Source organism: Miscanthus floridulus, chromosome 13, assembly GCF_019320115.1.
Source record: "Miscanthus floridulus cultivar M001 chromosome 13, ASM1932011v1, whole genome shotgun sequence".
NCBI lineage: Eukaryota > Viridiplantae > Streptophyta > Magnoliopsida > Poales > Poaceae > Miscanthus > Miscanthus floridulus.
In genome coordinates, this window is record NC_089592.1 from 61,957,565 (window position 1) to 61,969,082 (window position 11,518).

The following is an 11,518-nucleotide window of genomic DNA, read 5'->3' on the forward strand; positions in this document are numbered from 1 at the left end:
TTGTGTTAGTGTAGTTCGATTTACCATGTAAGATGATTGATATATGATGTTAATATTTCAAAAGTCCCTACAGATGGACTTTTGCCGCTTATTAGATCGGATTAAACGGTGGGCCGTTATAACCAAACGACAGGGCCGGAACCACATATCTTGGTGGCCGGCTTCAAAGTCTGAAGCTTAAAATGGCCCATGGGCCATGGCAAACAGAAAATTCTCCACGGGCCAACAAAATAAACCGCTCCTCGGTTGCGACGCCGACGGTGGCGGTGGCCGGTGGCGACGCCGCCGCCAATCAAGATAGATAGAGGCGGGTAGAACAGCCTTTGGAGTTCGTTACATGGAGATGGAGGCGCGTAAACCCCAACCCACTCGGAGGATTTTTCCCTCGGCTGTGTTAACTGAACTCTGATCAAGAATCGTCGACCACCGCGCACATCACCTGTTCGACGAAACGCCCCCTAGGACAGCTGATGTGTTGGACCGGTCGACAAGGGCGACGGATCAGCCGCCAGCCACCAGCCGCCGCGAGGTGCGTGCTGATCTGCGAGCAGCACCTGGTGGGCATGCGTCTGTGCTCTGCCGGCTGCCATGAGGCCATGGAGATGACACGGGCGGACGCGTGGTCTGTGTGCCGACGGATCAATGCAGGGTTCGTATTCGTAACCACCCTCTGTTTTTTAGGGGAAAAAACACCCTCTGTTTAGTGTTCACATTTGATGCCCACTTTTTTTTTTGAAGCCCTTTTGATGCCCACTTGATCTGGGGTGCTTTCTGTCCATCTCGTGAAATGCGCTGCCGACAAGAAAGGGCGCACGAAAATGCACCAAGATGGCAAGATGGCCCCGTAGCTTTATCCCTTTTTGCAGGTTGAATGATGATGGCACAGGGTCACAGGGACGATGGGAAATAGTTGTTTAGGTGCAGATCACCAGTTGATCACGGATACAAGGACAGTATTGTTGGTGCATTAGCTGTTGCCTACTATAGCAACCTCCCCGATCGAGTTACCTCTACAGCTCCACTGCAGATATTATACGACATCACCAATCATACCAGGAAGAAATGAAGGGGCGGCTGAGTTCCCAGTGATTCAATTTGCAAAACAAAATCAGGTTGGTTCCGTTGATTCATCCGGAAAATCTGCTACAAAATGAATACTAAAATGTGTATCTTACTAGCTTAGCCATTTAGGTGGTATATGTAGTAGAAATAAAGGTGATAGCTCTGAACATTCTGAAGCGCTTAGCAAGTTTATCTCATTTTCCAAATGAGGAGAAGCTTTCAACCATGTGTAGTCATCAATCAACCACTTGCTAGTACTCAGTCTGTCTGTACTGCCCTAAAGTTAAGAGCTTTGATTTAACATATATTGTCAAAAAGCTCCCCTCCTTTGCTTAAATTAAGGTGAGGATAGGGAATGTCTTGGGAGCACCAAACACTCTCTCACATCACCAATAATGCACCATTAAATTGCAATTTGAGTTGCCCCTATATTGGCGCAGCCTTGCGCATCATTTGAATCAGGCGTGTGACGCGGCTGCAGAAAATTATAATAGCTTGTTGGTGTTGCCATCTCAGTTGCTCAGCTGATTATCAGTAATATACTGGTATGTGTATGTGCCTTTCTGCCAACAACTTTTCTTTTTTTTTGAGCCTATTTACTTGTTAAAGTAAAGCAGTCCTCAGAACACTGGCCATTGATTCATGCATAGAATTAAGCCACAACGTGATGATAAACAAAACTACAAATGATTCAACTTTCTGAAGGTGGGAAATGATAAATCCATAGGAAGTGTTTGCTGGTTCACTTTGTTTGCGTGCCTTTGATTCTATGTTTGTGACAGCTCATATATCCTAACAAGTTGCTGTCAGGTAGATTAACATATGTTTTAATATTAGGCGAATAACGGGGGCAAAGATCTGATTATCTAAATATAAGGAAAGCAAATATAATTCAATAGCTTTGAAGCTAGGAGCTATTACTTTGAAGTGATACCTACACACTGGTCATTGATGTCTCCATTCTCTTTCCCTTTTCGTAAAGGTGATTGAGATTAGATCATATATTTATATTTTTTTTCTTACCATTTTCTTTAAGCTCATAGCAGAGTGTTATCCTGTAATATTCTTTGGTGATCATACACCCATGTTGAACATATATATCTTAATGATGAAAAAGGAACATATAGATCGCTAGTAGAAGGAACTTCACAAATTTGTTGAATGGGAAACTGGATTCTGATTGAGTGGAGTTATGGAGATCTTACAACAATGGAACTAGTTTGGCAGTCAAATTGCAGCTTAAAACTCTAATGACTGTTTTCCTTCTCTAATGAAGTTGATCAATGGATCAAGATCCAGACACTCATGTTTGAAACCACAGCATAGGATGGTGAGCCCAGTTGAAGGGCTGCTGGCTAGGCAGAATCCAAGAGGCAAAAACATTTGTGGCCTGGTGCCCCTTGCACGCAGCTTCAGCGAAGCTGCCTGTCTGACATAGATGAAATTGTTATTGCCTGTTAACCATGTTCATGTTAGTCGCTGAATTCTCACTCTTGGTAGTAGGAGAATTCTTACTCTCATTGAGAGAGGATGACACTAGGAGTTGGGGCAATTTTCTTGTCTATTTCTCACACAAGCTCACACAAATGTCATACCAACCCAAGGGGTTGGGGTTACATATTTATAGGCTGCTAGCCAGCCAAGCATATGCCAAGATGCTAGTCTAAGATGCTAGTCTAAGATGCTAATATGCTGTCCTAGCTAAGATGCTGTCCTCTAGTCTAAGATGCTGTCCTCTAAGATGCTGTCCTCTAGTCTAAGATGCTGTCCTAAAAACAGAAAAACAGCCACAAGGACCATGACCATGTGAGCATCATAACCCCACAAAGACCAGCCACACATGAGACTTATCAATCATTCTCCCCCTAAGTCTTGTGCGTCGTCTTGTGGGAGAGTTGAACCATCCCGGTCCTGGAGCAGAGCTCAAGGAACTTGATCCTCCCAAGGGGCTTGGTGAGCAGGTCCGCAAGCTGGTCCTTGGTGTTGATGTAGCTCGCCTTGATGCTCCCTTCCTCCAAACAGCTTCGGATGAAGTGGTACCTCACCCGGATGTGCTTGCTGCGTTCGTGGAACACGGGGTTCTTTGCCAGGGCCAGAGCGGACTTGCTGTCCACCCTGAGCTCCACCGCTCTAGTGTCTCTGCCGAGGAGATCACCAAGCAGTCGAGCGAGCCAGAGCGCCTGAGTCGAAGCGGTGGAGGCCGCTATGTACTCGGCCTCGCAGCTGGACAGGGCCACCACCTGCTGCTTGACCGACTGCCAGCTAACGAGGCACTTGCCGAGGAAGAAGAGGATCCCGCTCGTGCTCTTGCTGGTGTCGATGTCACCGGCGTGGTCGCTGTCGCTGTACCCGACGAAGTGTGCCGCCCCAGGGCACCTCGGGTAGTAGAGGCCGTGGTCGAGAGTCCCCGCAACGTAGCGGATGATCCTCTTCACAGCCTGCTGGTGCTCCGTCGTCGGTCGCTGCATGAACCAACTAACGTAGCCGACGGAGAATGCCAAGTCCGGCCGTGTGTGGGCGAGGTAGCGAAGGCTCCCCACAAGACGCCGGTACTGCGTAGCGTCCACCTCCTCCGTCGTGCTGTCGCGGCTCAGCTTCAGCCTCTCCTCCATCGGAGTGAGAGCTGGGTTGCAGTCGGTGAGCCCAGCTAGCTCAACGACGCGCTTGGCGTAGGCGGTCTGTCGAAGCGTGATCCCAGAGTCATCCTGGTGTACCTCGATTCCCAGGTAGAAGGAGAGAGGCCCCAGGTCACTCATCTGGAAGGTGGCCTTCATCTCTTCGTTGAATGCCGCCACCTCCGCATCCTTGGTGCCGGTGATCACCAAGTCGTCGACGTAGACACCCACCAACAGGGCATTACCTCCATTGCCCCGTCGGTAGATGGCCGCCTCGTGCGGGCTTTGCTCGAAGCCCATCCCCTTTAGCGTGGAATCCAGCTTGGCATTCCACGCCCTCGGTGCCTGTCGCAAGCCATAGAGGGCCTTGCGCAGGCGGAGCACCTTGCCCTCCTTGCCGGGGATCGCAAATCCCGGCGGCTGGTGCACGTAGACCTCCTCCTTCAAGTCGCCGTTAAGGAACGCCGACTTGACGTCCATGTGATGAACACGCCAGCCCTCCTGGGCAGCTAGCGCAAGGAGGAGTCGCACGGACTCCATCCGTGCCACGGGAGCAAAGGCGTCGTCGAAGTCGACCCCCTCCTGCTGCACGAAACCTCGTGCCACCAAGCGAGCCTTGTGCTTGACGATGGCACCGGCTTCATCCCTCTTCAGCTTGTACACCCACTTAAGGGTGATCGCGCGATGACCACGAGGAAGGTCAGCAAGCTCCCAGGTGCGGTTCTTCTCAACCGCATCCATCTCCAACTGCATCGCGGCGCGCCATGCCGCGTGTCTCTCGGCCTCTGCGAACGACCGAGGCTCGCTGTCGTCACACGCAAGGTGCAACTGCGCCTCCAGGTTCTCCAGGTCATGAGGCACCAGTCCCGGCACCAACTGGTCGCCGAGAAGGTTCTCCATCGTACGGTACCGCAACGGCTCGCCGTCGTGGTACGCGTCGATGCGCTCCTCGTCGTGAGAGAGCGGAGTAGCGAGCTCAACCGGGCTATGCTCGACACGAGCTGGTGTTGGAGTAGACGTGCCCGGAGAGGTGCCTGTCGGTGCTGGAGTGCGTGGCGTTGCCGGCTGTGGTGAAGCCGGCGAAGAACTCATCGCAGCCGAGGTCCTGGCTGGAGAGCGTGGAGCTGTCGGAGTAGCAGGCGCCGGGGTCGGTGGAGGCTCGGGGACTGGGGTAGACGCGCTCGCCGAAGAAGAGCTGCCTACTCCCCCAGCTCCCTCGAAGTGGACGTACTCGACAGTGAAGTCGTCGTAAGTCGGAGCCGAGCCATCGTCCACCGCCTTGTCCCACGCCCATCCTCGCCCTTCGTTGAACACAACGTCGCGCGCCGTGCGCACACGCTGTGTCTTCGGGTCGAGGATGCGGTAGGCCTTCGAGCCCTCCGCGTAGCCGATGAACACTCCCGGAGTGCTCCTGTCGTCGAGCTTGCTGATGTGGCCAAGCTCCTTGGCGAACGCGAGGCAGCCGAAGACCCGCAAGTGGGAGACCGCCGGCTTGCGCCCATGCCAAGCCTCGTACGGCGTCCTGCCGTCGAGCGCCTTGGTAGGCGAGCGGTTGAGGATGTAGACGGCCGTCACCACCGCCTCTCCCCAGAAGACAGCCGGCATCCCCCTCTGCTTGAGGAGGGCCCGAGCCATCCCCACAACCGTCTGGTTGCGCCGCTCGACGACGCCGTTCTGCTGCGGGCTGTACGGCGCGGAGTAGTGGCGCTGAATGCCCTCGTCAGCGCAGTACGACGCGAATTCAGCCGCCGTGAATTCGCCGCCGTTGTCGGTGCGCAGCACGCGCAGCTTGCGGCCGCACTCCGCCTCCGCAGAAGCCTGCGCGCGTCTGATGGCGTCCGCAGCCTCTCCCTTGCTGCCGAGGACCATCACCCACATGTAGCGGGAGAGGTCGTCGACGAGCAGCAGGAAGTAGCGTCGTCCTCCCGGTGTGGCCGGTGTCACTGGGCCACACAAGTCCCCGTGCACGAGCTCGAGCCTCTCCTTGGCTCGAAAGCTCGCCTGCTGGGGAAAGGGGAGTCGCCTATGCTTCGTCAACACGCAGACGTCGCAGAGCTGCTTTACATGGTCGAGGCACGGCAGGCCTCGCACCATCTCCGTGGCACTGAGCCGCTTCAGGGCCTCAAAGTGAAGGTGCCCGAAACGCTCGTGCCACTGCCACGCCTCGTCGTCCCGACGAGCAGCGAGACAGAGGGGTTGTGCCACCTGCACGTTAAGGACGTAGAGTTGATTTGCGCTTCTGGATACCTTGGCAAGAAGGCGACGACGACGATCCCAAATCCTCATGACTCCGTCCTCAACCACCACGCGCGAACCGTTCTCATCCAGCTGTTCCAAGCTGATGATGGAGTTCCTCAACGCGGGGATGTAGTAGACTCCGGTGAGCAGCCTGTGCTCACCAGACACGGCGGTGAAGATGATGGAGCCGACGCCCTTGATCTCCACGCCGGAGGCATCCCCAAACTTGACGGAGCCTCGGACGCTAGAGTCAAGCTCGGTGAAGAACTCCCGTCGACCGGTCATGTGATGGGTGGCGCCGGTGTCGAGGCACCACCCGTCAGTCTTGTCGTTGCCGGAGCTGTCGCCGAGGAGGGCGTGTGCTTTTGGCTCGTCAAGGTGGAGGAGAGCCGCTGCGGCCGGTGCCGCTGGAGGTAGCTCGATGCTGGCATGTGCCATGAACAGAGCCGGCTCCTCCTCCTCCGCCTGTGCGACGTGGGCCTAGCCGTGTCGTGGCTGTCGACAGTCCTTGGCCCAATGGCCAAGCTGGCCGCAGTTGCGGCAGGCGTCGTCTCGTGCCGGCTTGTGCCTGCCGGCGGCGCCGCCCTGGGCGCCTCCGCGGGCATCACCCTCGGCACGTCCTCGCGCCCCGGCCTGGGCGTCTCTGTGCGCCTTACGTGGCTTGCCACGCTTGCGGCCGCCTGTCGCGGAAGAAGGCTCCCCCTTCCTCCGGTCACCCTGGCTGGCAAGCCACTGCTCCCAAGTGAGAAGGAGCTTCCCGCCAGTGGTGATGGGCCCTGAGAGGGACTGTGGCTCATCACTATCGACGACCTTGAGGCGACCTATCGCCTCCTCGATCGACATCGTGGAGAGATCCAGCAGCGACTCGATCGAGCGAGCCATCTGCTTGTACTTCTCGGGGACGCAGCGGAAGAGCTTTTCGACAGCTCTCTCCTCGCCGTAGGTGTCGTCGCCGAACTGCACCATCTTCTGCAACAGAGTGTTGAGACGGAGAGCAAAGTCATCAACGTCCTCACCTGGCTTGAAAGCCAGGTTCTCCCACTCCTTGCGAAGTGCCTGCAGTGTGGACTTGCGGGCGCGGTCGCTGCCGATGCGTGCCGCAGCGATGGCGTCCCAAGCCTCCTTGGCAGTCCGCTTGCTGGTAAGCGAGAACTGCATCTCGGGCGGGACTGCAGCGATGAGAGCATCCAGCGCCCGTCGATCTAGGTCGTAGTCGACGTCGCCGTACCGGACTGCCTCCCACATGTGCCGCACCTGGAGCTTTACCCTCATCACCGCAGCCCACTCGACGTAGTTGGTCTTGGTGAGGGTAGGCCACCCACCGCCGGGACCGACGTCCCTGACAACAGCCTGGAGCCCGTGGTAACCACGGTACCGATCCGGGGAGAGAGAGCCACGCTGCCTGTGAAGGCCGCGCTCTCCATCGACCCGTCGGTACCGATCCGGGGAGAGAGAGCCACGCTGCCTGTGAAGGCCGCGCTCTCCATCGACCCGTCCGCCACCGTTGCCGTGCGCGCCTCCTCCAGGAGCGCCGCCGCCGTGCGCGCCTCCTCCAGGAGCGCCACCGGCGCGTCCGCGCCTGTCTGGGCTGCCGCCGCGCTCGTGGGCGTGCGCGGCTGCCCCAGGAGCGCCACCACCGTGCGCGCCTCCTCCAGGAGCGCCGCCAGCGCGTCCGCGCCTGTCTGGGCTGCCGCCACGCTCGTGGACGTGCGCGGCTGTCCACTGCGCCGCCCGCGCTCGCGCTGCCTCCCTCTCTAGCAGCTCGAGGTCCGCGTCGGCGGTGTCGTCAGCGGAAATGGAGCTGCCGATGCTGCCGCGCAGAGCCTCGACCTCCGCCGCCGCCGCACGCGCTGCATTCGCCGCCGCCGCTGCTTCCGCCTCCGCTCTGGCTGCTGCCAGCTCCGCCGCTGCTAGCCTCGACGCCCTTGCCGCCGCCGCAGCGGTCTCTGCCGCCGCTCGCTCGCGTTCCTCTGCCGCGGCAAGTTCGGCCTCCTGCCGACGCCGCGTGCTCGAGGCGACCGAGCGCTGAGACTGCCCTGCGGACATGACGCGCTACCGGGGGGCTGCTGCGTGGGGAGAGGGCTGCTTCAGACGAGCTGGGAGAGGAGTGAACAGGAGCGGCCGGAGGAGCTGCTGCTGCCAACAGCTGGGGCTGTTGTGGGGCTGGGAGAGAAGATGAGCAAGAGATGCTCAGGCTACAGGATAATACGGCTCTGATACCACTTGTTAGTCGCTGAATTCTCACTCTTGGTAGTAGGAGAATTCTTACTCTCATCGAGAGAGGATGACACTAGGAGTTGGGGCAATTTTCTTGTCTATTTCTCACACAAGCTCACACAAATGCCATACCAACCCAAGGGGTTGGGGTTACATATTTATAGGCTGCTAGCCAGCCAAGCATATGCCAAGATGCTAGTCTAAGATGCTAATATGCTGTCCTAGCTAAGATGCTGTCCTCTAGTCTAAGATGCTGTCCTCTAAGATGCTGTCCTCTAGTCTAAGATGCTGTCCTAAAAACAGAAAAACAGCCACAAGGACCATGACCATGTGAGCATCATAGCCCCACAAAGACCAACCACACATGAGACTTATCCATCAGTTCAAACTGTTATTACCAATTAACCATGAGTGGCAGCTAGATGTCTTGAGACAACTGCATTATACCATACACACAATCTGGAGTCCATCCCAAAACCGAGATGGTATTCAGTGGCACTGGATTTTTTTTATTATATATGCTCTCATGGTAGATGACACATGAGAGGTGTCCACCTGTCTGTCAGTTCTTGATTGTGATGATTTTGAAAGGCAATCTCAGTTTTTTTTGGCAACCAAGGCCAGTGGGAATTAAAATAATATACTCATTTTACTAACAGGGAGGCGTCCAATCAATGTTAAGTCGCTCCATGCAAGTTGGAATCTTTCTTGTCTGTAAATGTGAAGTGACATTGGTTGCCAGATTGCCACTAACCCAATTTACAATCACGGCCTAATTATTTTTCTGACTTGTTTGCTCCCCCCCCCGACCCCCCCCCCCCCCCCCCCACTCCCCACACATACTGACGCCCTAACTCTTCTTGTGGCCTTGTCTCTGCCCCTTTTGGCTATAAAAGTGGACTTGGCCTCCCACCCCTCTCTGCACCAGCACAACTCTGTTTTCCTACTCTGCCTTCTTCTAGGGTTAGAAGTTATAATGGGTCGGGCTATGCTGTGAAAAAGTGATCTCAGTGCTATGGCATGGAATTAAAGATCTGATCTAGATATCCGGGTAATTAACTAAAGTTGTTTAACATAAGTTTCATCTTGAACCTTTTTTCTCATTTTGTTATGCATGAGCATATATAGTTTCTGCTATGATCTTGTCCCCTTCACCTGTGAATCTTTCAGCTTTCTTTGTTGAAGCATGTGTAGTTGTGTTGATGATCTCATAGATCCCATGTCGCAACAAGGGACTGTATGGATAAAAGCCTCTTCGTTTTTTTTATCATCTTTTATTTTCTGTTTGATTTCAATGTTTTAATCCTTGTGGAACATAAAATACAAGACTCAGTGTCGATCTTGTTCTGTCCTGATTGTAGTGTGCTTGATCTGTTATTCTAGCTTGATGAATATCTCTATGTCTTCCATCTTCTTGCTTCCAGATGCATGCAATCTGTATCTGTTGAAAATCCCTACATAAATTTTATACAAGGTACCGCTAAAAGATGAACACCTCGCCAGTGATAACGTAGCAAAGCAGCAACTATTTCTTATGAACAATTGTTGATACTTCATTGAACTGATATTTATGTGTTATTTTTGTAGGTTTTGCATTTGGGGGCAGCAAGCTTGAGGTGGCAACTGCATAACTTGCGATAAACTTGTAAGACTTCTTGACAAGCTATGAAAAAAAAATGTTTCCAATAATTATCAGAACTTCCAGAGTAATTAGACACATAGTTTATGATCTCTTCTTTGGCCTATTCATCTTAAAACTTATTTGCATTATCAGCTAGGGAATGTCTCACAGAGAAACTAAACTGTCATTTGCAGGAAGGTTTTAATTAAGTAACAGTAAAACATCAATTTGACTATTTGTCCATTATTGCAGTGCTCTTTTCTGAAGCCATTTTGTCACTTAAGTTTCAAAATTCCTGAGCATCAGCATTTGCTCTCTATGATATCCCTGATGAATTATTGGAGTACATTATTAAGTCTTAACTAAACATGCTATGCAATACTCAAACAATGTATTGTCAAAAGGTAGCCATAGATTTGGTTCTCATTATAATGTGATGGCAATTTGTAAGATCTCCACATGTATTGGAGCTCTTGCTGACCATGAGTACACGAACCTAGCTCATATACACAATGCATAAAGGAGTGATAGGATGAATTCCTATATGATATGATATGCACTAAAGAAAACAGTGACATTGAACTTGTGATGATGTTGAGCCTCTGATATATGATGCTATCAGTAAACGATTCAAGCAGACTATCAGAATAGTTGCAGCATCCATGCTCTAAAGTTTATGGGTATTGAAGTAATAAACTGTAGGCAACGTTAATGATCTAGTGTATGCATGCTTCTTCCTAAGTAACATATATGCTCATTAACTCCCATGGGTTAGTCAAAATCTTGCAAGTAGTCTACATCTATGCCTGAGAAATATATCTTGAATTGATGATGTTCTTAAGGTATGTCCAAGAGAGTGTGTTTATTCATGACCAGCATGATTTATTTGCTGCAGGTTGGACCATGGTGTGCTGATGATTTTACCGCAAGTTATGCAGTTGCTGCCTCAAGCTTGCTGCCTCCCTTTGCCAAACCTGTAGGAATAAGATGAAGTACATCCGTATAGAAACCTTCCATAGCCATGTATCGTATATTTACCGTGAGATCAAACATAAGGAATGATGCAAGAATGCTATCTACTCCCTGTATTCTAAATTGTAAGTCGTTTTGGCTTTTCTAGATACATAGCTTTTGCTATGCACGTAGATATAAGACATGTCTAGATACATAATAAAAGTTGTGTATCTAGAAAAGTCAAACCGACCTATAAATTAAAATGGAGGGAGTACAATGTATCAGATTGTTACTTCAAGCTAGCTAGCTGCTCATGTACGGTTGAGTTTTTCCCCATTGCCGGAAAAAATAATGAAATACTTATGTTGCTGAGGTTACCATAGCCAATATTGTTTTAGTTTTGTGCTCTATACGAGCAGAAGGCAATGGATGAGATTGATTTTTAATCTTTGCGATGTAGTGATTACCAGATTTACCTGAGGCATGTATTACTATGTTCAGTAAAAGATAAACAGTGGTATTATTCAAACTATCTAAACTACGAATAGAGATTGGTAGTTAAAATTATTTTGTCTCAAACCTGTTTATGTAATGACAGTTTTTTAGTTTATGGATCAACCGTCTCCATTTAAAAAATTGTTTAGCCTATTTGAACTGCCGTTTAACCTGATTGGCCATTGTGCCTGATAATTGGCTAATGAGCGGTCGATTGTTTAGTGTTTAGACAAACACTGTTCATGTGTGTGATTGGAGAGTATGCTTCACAAAAGCTCGTCCTAGATGATGGGTTCAGGCGCAAGCACACAACATC

At 51.9% G+C, this 11,518-nt stretch overlaps 1 long non-coding RNA gene across 2 annotated transcripts; it reads left to right on the plus strand.

Annotated features, from left to right (window-relative positions):
* Positions 1-226: 226 nt before the first annotated feature.
* On the plus strand, positions 227-11,080 carry LOC136502072 (uncharacterized). Of its 2 annotated transcripts, XR_010770417.1 has the most exons (4): positions 227-649; positions 739-1,112; positions 9,720-9,777; positions 10,649-11,080. It is a non-coding gene; the product is annotated as an uncharacterized lncRNA (long non-coding RNA). The 2 variants fall into 2 exon arrangements; XR_010770416.1 differs by having other exon boundaries at positions 227-1,112.
* The last annotated feature ends 438 nt before the right edge of the window (positions 11,081-11,518 follow it).